This window comes from Mandrillus leucophaeus, unplaced genomic scaffold (assembly GCF_000951045.1).
Source record: "Mandrillus leucophaeus isolate KB7577 unplaced genomic scaffold, Mleu.le_1.0 Scaffold1, whole genome shotgun sequence".
In the NCBI taxonomy this organism is placed as follows: Eukaryota; Metazoa; Chordata; class Mammalia; order Primates; family Cercopithecidae; genus Mandrillus; species Mandrillus leucophaeus.
Window position 1 is genome coordinate 3,224,050 of NW_012098097.1, and position 9,869 is coordinate 3,233,918.

Genomic DNA, 9,869 nt, shown 5'->3' on the forward strand with positions numbered 1-9,869 from the left:
GTCTGTAGGCTGAGGAGCAAGGACAGCCAGTCCGAGTTCCAAAACTGAAGAACTTGGAATCTGATGTTCAAGAGCAGGAAGCATCCAGCACAGGAGAAAGATGTAGGCTGGGAGGCTAGACCAGTCTCTCTTTTCACATTTTTCTGCCTGCTTCTATTCTAGCTGTGCTGGCAGGGTGCCCACCCAGGTTAAGGGTGAGTCTGCCTTCCCATCCCACTGACTCAAATGTTAATCTCCTTTGACAACACCCTCAAAGACGCACCCAATACTTTGTATCCTTCAATCCAATCAAGTTGACACTCAACCATCACACTAGGTCTACAAAACTTTCATATTTAATAAAGGTATAAATAGTATGTAATGAAAATAAGCCCTTTCAAGCCCTTTGAAAAGGGACAGTTTTATTCAGTAAACAGTCACAATGAATGACTTATAGAAAAAAATTAGTTTTACTCCTCTTTGAAATCATGTATCAAGATAAATTTCAGACTGTTAAAATCATAAGGTAATTTTTAAAATTAGAATAAACTATTGGTGAATATGTATCTGGTCTTCAGAGTGGTCTTTCCAGTATTTCCTCCTTTTCCACAAAAGCAAAAGGAGAAAAATAAATCATCATAGAAATAATTTAAAATTTTTCAATTTTACATATTTTTTCATGTTTCAAAAAATACCATTAAAAAAGGGCAAGGTATCAACTGGAAAATATATTTCATGAAAGAGTAAAGAAAAATATTTATGCATAATCTTTTGTGCAAATAAAATTTTTCACTAAAAATAGAGCATTTGAACTAAATTTTGTGAACAGTTCTGGGTCCTGATTATTTCCCAAACATGTATTTTCTTAAGCACATGTCTGGAGGGGCATGGGAATTTTAGAAAACACATCTTTTTGAAGTAAGCATCCTTAATTACTTTCTGATTTGCTTATCAAATTTTGACCAATTACTTGAAGACAGTAGCAGGATGAACTTATAAAAGTGCAGATTTTGGAGTTTGACAAATCATGCTAGAATCCTGCTTTAAGCATTGACTAGCTCTTTCACCACGTGTATGCCACTCAATGTTTTTGCGATTTGATTTGAAAATTGTAAAGTTTGGATCTTTGTCAATATGCAAAAAAAAATAAGACTTTACTTTCCTCCTTGTATGTCAAAGGCTTGCAGATTCCGAGTTTCTACATAATGCATGATAAAGGCAATTACCTAAACCAGGGTTGGCAGATGACTGCATGCATGTCAAATTGGTCTGGCCATTTTTAAATAAAGTTTTATTGAAACACAATCACACCATTTTTTTTTTAACATGTTATCTGTAGTTGCTTTTGCCCTATACAAGCAAAGTGGTATTATTGTGAAAGAGACTATCTGGCCTGGACATCCTAAAATATCATCATCCCCTTTGCAGAAAAAGTTTGCCTATTCCTGGACTGAACTATATTGCTACTTAGCACTTGTGAGAAAAGAACAATCTAACTGTCAAATATAATTACGAGGTGAAAATGAGATTTTAATCTAGAAGTATTAAAATGAAGATTTTGTAGTTAGCATAGTTTTCATGTGTTCTGAGTCATTCTAGCCAAACGATGCTTTTAAATATGTTTTAGATATGTTTTATGCATCTGATTTTTTTTCTCTTCTCTTTTCTTCTCTTCCTCTATGATTTCTTTCTTTCTTTATCAGCAAATCCAATGAGTGATCTAAGCAGGAAAACTACTGAATGCGAGCACTGCCCCCACTGCACCTCTTTTTGATTTTACTACAATACAGAATATAGTTAAGCAGATGTTCAATGCATTACAGGCCCTGGCTAAGGTACAATCAAAATGGATTGAGTGCCAGAAATCAGGCAGGGGAGTCTGGACTGGCTGTCTTTGCTCCGATTCAATCATGTCTTGTGTTAATCCTGCCCTAGTTGAATCTGAATTTATCTACATGTCTTTGGCCTGGAGATCAAACTGAGAGTTTATGGCTGCTCTGTCTCTTGTGAACTTCTGAGCATTTCCTCTTTTCATTCAAACAAAAACAAAAAGAGAGAGAGAGAGAGAGAAAGAGAGAGACAAGATTAGGCTGTCCTTTTTGTTATTGCCCTACCATTTTAGAAATAAAGAGATGCTTGACTGGGACATCAATTTGGCAGGTTTAGATAATCCTGTATATCTACTTGCTCAAATAAGTATCTAAATACTGTAAAAATGTGGTTTTATGTAACTTTTACTTATAAAATAGAAGAACCAAGATAACTCATCTCAGAGTGCTTCCTCCTTTTATTCAGACCACATTTCTTATTTTATTAATGATCACATAATCTCTTCTATTTTAACATGTTTTTTATTCTTCTGTAATGCTTATATAATTCAAATGCTTACACATAGTTTTCACATCTAATTTTGAGTCATTGCTTGGACCAGAAAAGCCTATGGACTAATTCCTTTCTATTTTCTCCTTTCTTCCTTTAGGATTCAACTGGCTAATAATTTCATTTTCTTCTTATAAGTACATTCTTCATTCCATGTTTTTTTTTTTTTTTTTTTTTGGAGACGGAGTCTCGCTCTGTCGCCTCATTCCATGTTTTGAATTGAGCCTGAATCAGAATGCTTTCTCTTTTTGGATACATGTATCCAGAGACTGATGCTTCGTGTGGCAAAGAAACATTTTGATTGATTTTTAAAAATTATTTGTATTAATTACTTTTTTAGATATCATTATTTATTACTTAATATGAACCTTTTAGTATAAAATTCAATTCATTCTTAATTGAGAAACATAGTGGGACATCTCAATTTTAAGTTAAAAAAATGCCTTCTTTGGACTGAACTTCTTTTCGATAGCTCATTCCTTCTGTGCGATGGAAAATTTCTGAATGAAATTTAAAAATGAACTTTCTGGAATATTTGAGGGCATGTAGATTTTCAGTTTCTTACATTTTCTCTGAGAATGAAAGGAAGTGATTTTCTTGGGCACTGAAGGGGAAAAGGTTAGAAAGAAAATGACAGAGCCTGTACCACCGGGTTTGGGCAATATTCCCCAGTTGACGATATGAATGATTTCTATTCAGGTAAGATAGTGCTCTAATTTGAGGAGTCTGTACATTATGTTGTCCTCCACCAATTGTTCTTAACTAAAAGGAATATCAAGGGAATAAGTCGCAATCATATTTAGGTTCATTAAAACAATGAATAGGAACCTGGAAAGGAGAGGCATTTTTTTTTTTTTTATATTGCACCTAAAATTCATACTTGAGCCTTACTTACATTTCTGCCTTATCTTTCATTGCTGCAATTCTGGAAAGTCACTTATTTGCCACCCTAGAATATGCTTTGTGCATTTCTGTTTGTGGCAAAATTTTGGCCATTCTGTAGACTTTGCCAGAAAGCTATGTGTCTCATCCATTTCTTCGTATTGGAAGCAATCCATATGCTTTATTTTCTGAATCTCTTATGTTAGGTTTATCAAGAACAACACACCATGAGGAGGAGCTAGTGTATGTCAGGCACCATGGTAAGTGCTAAGGAGATGGTTGCAAAGAAGCCATAGAAAATCCCTGGTCTAACAGTAGTCACTGGCTGTTGTGGGGGAAAGGCCATGAGATCATTGAGTAGAGTTCCCAGCTGAAGAAGTAGCATCTTAGCTGATTCCTAAAGCATACGTGGGCTATAGATATTTCCTAGAAGAAGGGGTGGAAAAGAAAAGATACTCTACAACAGAGAACTGCTTATACAGAACTTCATAGAGAAAGTCATCATGTTGAAAATGTAAACATTTAGAAGTCATAGGGCAGGTGAAGATGTAGAATGTGATACAATGAAGAGGATCTGGGCTGGAAGGCCAAGAGAATGAGTCAGGTTTAGGAATGAGTGTTAACTCAGTTGAGTAAGAGATCCATCACATTTTATCTGGGTATTTGGGCAGGCATCTTCTCTCTAAAAGCAAACACTAAAAATCAAAGCTTTGAACCAGACTCTGTAACAACTTTTCTCTAAATCAAATAGCAAAGAATAATGAATATCTACAAGTAATTGTCTAAGTCCATGATGATGCACTTTAGTTATGATTGGGATTCTATATATGCATTCATGTGACAGCTCTGTGATTTTAAGGTGGCTCTGGCTAGAGGACTTTAATTACGAGGTGAAAATGAGATTTTAATCTAGAAGTATTAAAATGAAGATTTTGTAGTTAGCATAGTTTTCATGTGTTCTGAGTCATTCTAGCCAAACGATGCTTTTAAATATGTTTTAGATATGTTTTATGCATCTGATTTTTTTTCTCTTCTCTTTTCTTCTCTTCCTCTATGATTTCTTTCTTTCTTTATCAGCAAATCCAATGAGTGATCTAAGCAGGAAAACTACTGAATGCGAGCACTGCCCCCACTGCACCTCTTTTTGATTTTACTACAATACAGAATATAGTTAAGCAGATGTTCAATGCATTACAGGCCCTGGCTAAGGTACAATCAAAATGGATTGAGTGCCAGAAATCAGGCAGGGGAGTCTGGACTGGCTGTCTTTGCTCCGATTCAATCATGTCTTGTGTTAATCCTGCCCTAGTTGAATCTGAATTTATCTACATGTCTTTGGCCTGGAGATCAAACTGAGAGTTTATGGCTGCTCTGTCTCTTGTGAACTTCTGAGCATTTCCTCTTTTCATTCAAACAAAAACAAAAAGAGAGAGAGAGAGAGAGAAAGAGAGAGACAAGATTAGGCTGTCCTTTTTGTTATTGCCCTACCATTTTAGAAATAAAGAGATGCTTGACTGGGACATCAATTTGGCAGGTTTAGATAATCCTGTATATCTACTTGCTCAAATAAGTATCTAAATACTGTAAAAATGTGGTTTTATGTAACTTTTACTTATAAAATAGAAGAACCAAGATAACTCATCTCAGAGTGCTTCCTCCTTTTATTCAGACCACATTTCTTATTTTATTAATGATCACATAATCTCTTCTATTTTAACATGTTTTTTATTCTTCTGTAATGCTTATATAATTCAAATGCTTACACATAGTTTTCACATCTAATTTTGAGTCATTGCTTGGACCAGAAAAGCCTATGGACTAATTCCTTTCTATTTTCTCCTTTCTTCCTTTAGGATTCAACTGGCTAATAATTTCATTTTCTTCTTATAAGTACATTCTTCATTCCATGTTTTTTTTTTTTTTTTTTTTTGGAGACGGAGTCTCGCTCTGTCGCCTCATTCCATGTTTTGAATTGAGCCTGAATCAGAATGCTTTCTCTTTTTGGATACATGTATCCAGAGACTGATGCTTCGTGTGGCAAAGAAACATTTTGATTGATTTTTAAAAATTATTTGTATTAATTACTTTTTTAGATATCATTATTTATTACTTAATATGAACCTTTTAGTATAAAATTCAATTCATTCTTAATTGAGAAACATAGTGGGACATCTCAATTTTAAGTTAAAAAAATGCCTTCTTTGGACTGAACTTCTTTTCGATAGCTCATTCCTTCTGTGCGATGGAAAATTTCTGAATGAAATTTAAAAATGAACTTTCTGGAATATTTGAGGGCATGTAGATTTTCAGTTTCTTACATTTTCTCTGAGAATGAAAGGAAGTGATTTTCTTGGGCACTGAAGGGGAAAAGGTTAGAAAGAAAATGACAGAGCCTGTACCACCGGGTTTGGGCAATATTCCCCAGTTGACGATATGAATGATTTCTATTCAGGTAAGATAGTGCTCTAATTTGAGGAGTCTGTACATTATGTTGTCCTCCACCAATTGTTCTTAACTAAAAGGAATATCAAGGGAATAAGTCGCAATCATATTTAGGTTCATTAAAACAATGAATAGGAACCTGGAAAGGAGAGGCATTTTTTTTTTTTTTATATTGCACCTAAAATTCATACTTGAGCCTTACTTACATTTCTGCCTTATCTTTCATTGCTGCAATTCTGGAAAGTCACTTATTTGCCACCCTAGAATATGCTTTGTGCATTTCTGTTTGTGGCAAAATTTTGGCCATTCTGTAGACTTTGCCAGAAAGCTATGTGTCTCATCCATTTCTTCGTATTGGAAGCAATCCATATGCTTTATTTTCTGAATCTCTTATGTTAGGTTTATCAAGAACAACACACCATGAGGAGGAGCTAGTGTATGTCAGGCACCATGGTAAGTGCTAAGGAGATGGTTGCAAAGAAGCCATAGAAAATCCCTGGTCTAACAGTAGTCACTGGCTGTTGTGGGGGAAAGGCCATGAGATCATTGAGTAGAGTTCCCAGCTGAAGAAGTAGCATCTTAGCTGATTCCTAAAGCATGTGTGGGCTATAGATATTTCCTAGAAGAAGGGGTGGAAAAGAAAAGATACTCTACAACAGAGAACTGCTTATACAGAACTTCATAGAGAAAGTCATCATGTTGAAAATGTAAACATTTAGAAGTCATAGGGCAGGTGAAGATGTAGAATGTGATACAATGAAGAGGATCTGGGCTGGAAGGCCAAGAGAATGAGTCAGGTTTAGGAATGAGTGTTAACTCAGTTGAGTAAGAGATCCATCACATTTTATCTGGGTATTTGGGCAGGCATCTTCTCTCTAAAAGCAAACACTAAAAATCAAAGCTTTGAACCAGACTCTGTAACAACTTTTCTCTAAATCAAATAGCAAAGAATAATGAATATCTACAAGTAATTGTCTAAGTCCATGATGATGCATTTTAGTTATGATTGGGATTTTATATATGCATTCATGTGACAGCTCTGTGATTTTAAGGTGGCTCTGGCTAGAGGACTTTTGTTAAAATAAAATCCTTCAGTACACTTGACGCAGAGAAACCTCATATCCATTTGTCAAGTGCTCTAATTTTGTGGTGCAAAAGTAAGATATCTAAATGGTCAACCTGCTGATCTGTTGATAATTTGACATCCTTGAAGTCAAGTTTTAAGATCATATTGTCAAGAGCTAATGGTATTATTTGAAGACATCAAAACACAGAAGGCATCAGACAATGGGAGTCATTCGATACATTCCTTCTTTCATTTTTGTTTTTTATTCAGGTGGATGAAAAAATGTAAATGTGAGTTTAGATATCAGGATGTTAGCACAACCCGACAAAGAGTAGTTTTCTTTGAAACTTGGCAGGCTCGGAATGACTGCTTCTGACATCATGGGTATTTTTAATGAAATATTAATGACTCTGATTTTAATAGGAATTTCAGCACAACCTAAATTAAGCTATTGGAAAAGGGATATGGTCCCGTTAAGAACAGTAAAACCGTAAGCCCCCTTCCTGAAGAGTAGATGTGGGCAGTTAAAGTGACAATCAATTTAACCAGGCCATATTGCTTTGTAAGTCTCTGAAGTGTGAAGTCCCAGCATGCCTTATGTATTTCATTTTAATTTCCTTTTGGACAGAGCTATGGTTAGTGGGGAACCTCACACACAAAAAGAAATAAATAAATGTACAGAAGAGAAGGAAATTATTTAACCCTTTCAAAATACTATGCCATATAGTTAGCTAAGTCAAGAAAAATAAGGAAGATTAAATTTCTTTTGTTTTCAAAGAAAAATAAATGGGCAGCACATGTAGTAAATAACGATGACAGATCATATTGATAATTTCTATTTAAAAACCTAAAATGCTCCCTTGACATCTTTTTTTTTTTTTTTTTTTTTTTTTTTTTGGTTAAGAAACTGGGTGGTTTAGTAATAAATCTTCCTTTGCTATTTCTATGTAGAAAGATAAAAATCATGTAATTTCCTATGATTTTTCATCTTTCATTGGAATTAGATATCTAAATGGCCAGTTTGCTGATCTGTTGATAATTTTACAACCTAGAAGTCAGGTTTCAAGATACGGTTTTTGGAGTCAGATTAGGTTAGATGTTTTTAAGATGATGTCCTTCTCAATTTTTACAGAATTTGGATAAATAAAATGCAAAAGGAATATAAAAGACTATTCTTAAATTATAAAAGAATGTTCGGTTATCTGCAGCAATTTCTATGAGATTGTTTTTGTCCCAGAGCAGCCAGGAAAGCAGACAGCAGTTGTATGGTAAAATAAGACATAATTGGAATTGAGTGTCCAGAGTGCTAAATTAGACTTTTTTTTTTTTAGCTTTACCACTAATTTATAATTTGATGTCTTTAATGTCATTCTATCTTCCTTGGTTTCATTCCTTATTCTCTAAATAAAATATTAGGTCTACATTAAACATGAAGCATCCTTAGAAATTTTTATATGTTCAACTACCATTTTCAATTTAAATAAAATGTTAGCTGTTCAAAAAGCAAAGATTGCTATATGTGTGATTTTTTACCTTAATATGAGTTGAAAGGTGGCTATTTATATTAAAGTTATCCACGGGAAGAGTTTTCCTTCAAGATTATTTCAGTACAAAACATATAAGGAACACTGCTTTGTGTCTTTGAATAAAGAGTGGAAAGCGCCAGCCACATCCTTTTAATAAGATTAGTGTATATCGACTGATAATTTCATAAAAATTTTGTCAAATTAGTGTTCCTGAAGCATAGTTCTAATAATATTACCCATGCTGTCCAAGATTACCTCGTGGTTCCCAGAAATGCTCAGACTCAAGACCAAATTCTTTTCTTAGACTACCCTTCAAAGGTTTCTAAAACTTAGTCTTAACCTCAATCTGTGTTCTCAATATTTTTCCCAAGACTTTCCCAAGACTTCCCAACTTTACTCTTTCTTCTATCCTTGCTCATGTTGTTCCCTCTGTCTGATATTCTCCTTCCCTATTGGTAGATGTCAAAACTTTTACTCAACTTTGAACGTTTGAAGTAAATGTCATCTGTTGAGTCAATCCATCGATTGAATATAATTTCTTCTTTCTGGATTCCCACAGCAGCTGAATTTCATGGTTATAAAGACTTAGATTTAAACCTTGGCCTTACTAATTTCACATGAGCAACCTCACTTATTCTCCTGAATTGTGAGATTGTGTGAAAGGTAACAAGAGTATCTTTCATGAAGAGTTTGGAGATGTGAGGATTAAATGATGACATATATGAGATGTCTTGTATCCTGTACATAGCAGGCATGGAATTTCTTCTGTTTTCTTCTGGTGTTTTCTATTATTTATTGCTTTTTGATTAACAAATTGCACAGTGAACGTGTGTTAGCTTTTTGGTATTGGCATAAGGCATTGCCTTCTCCATTTTACAGAATCAAGAAGTATGAGAGCCTCCCTGTTTTAACTACTCTCCTAGAGAAACGTATGTGCACATGACCTCTAGGCTCAAAAATTTAGATGCTTATGTCCAGGATTTGAATCTTGAACAGGTATGACAGAGATGGAGAGAGAGGTTAAAATTCATATGCAGAAGCAGCAGTGGAAGGGTCCCAGAGCCTCAGAATCCTGGCCAGAATGTGACTCCTAAAAGTTAGTTGAATGGCTTCCTGCTTCCTTGATGTCTGAAGTAGCCTGGGTCATTTTCTAAGCCTGGTTTTCCAACTTTCCATCAATTATTTCAACCTCCAATCTCCTACTTGTTTTATCTTTGCTCAAGAAAACCACTGTTGGTTCTGTTCCTCACAACTGAAAGTCCTTTACCTGATATACTTCTCAAACTCCTTCAAGGTACACAAGTGACTGATTTGACTTTCTGATTTTATTTCTTTAATTAGCTGGAATACTCCTACATAAAAATATGTCAACTATTAGCTACCCCAAGTATACTTTATACAGAAGTGTCAAGATAAATGTTTGATGCTTTTCTTTATTTACTAGTTTTCAAACTAATGCATCCTTTCTATAGATTTTTTATTAAAAATCATTTATGTGATTTTTTTAGTATTATTAAGAACTAGTTTCTGAAGTATTTCTATTAATTACATTTATTGTCTTTACTGAAGTGCAATCATAGTATCTTTGTACAGTT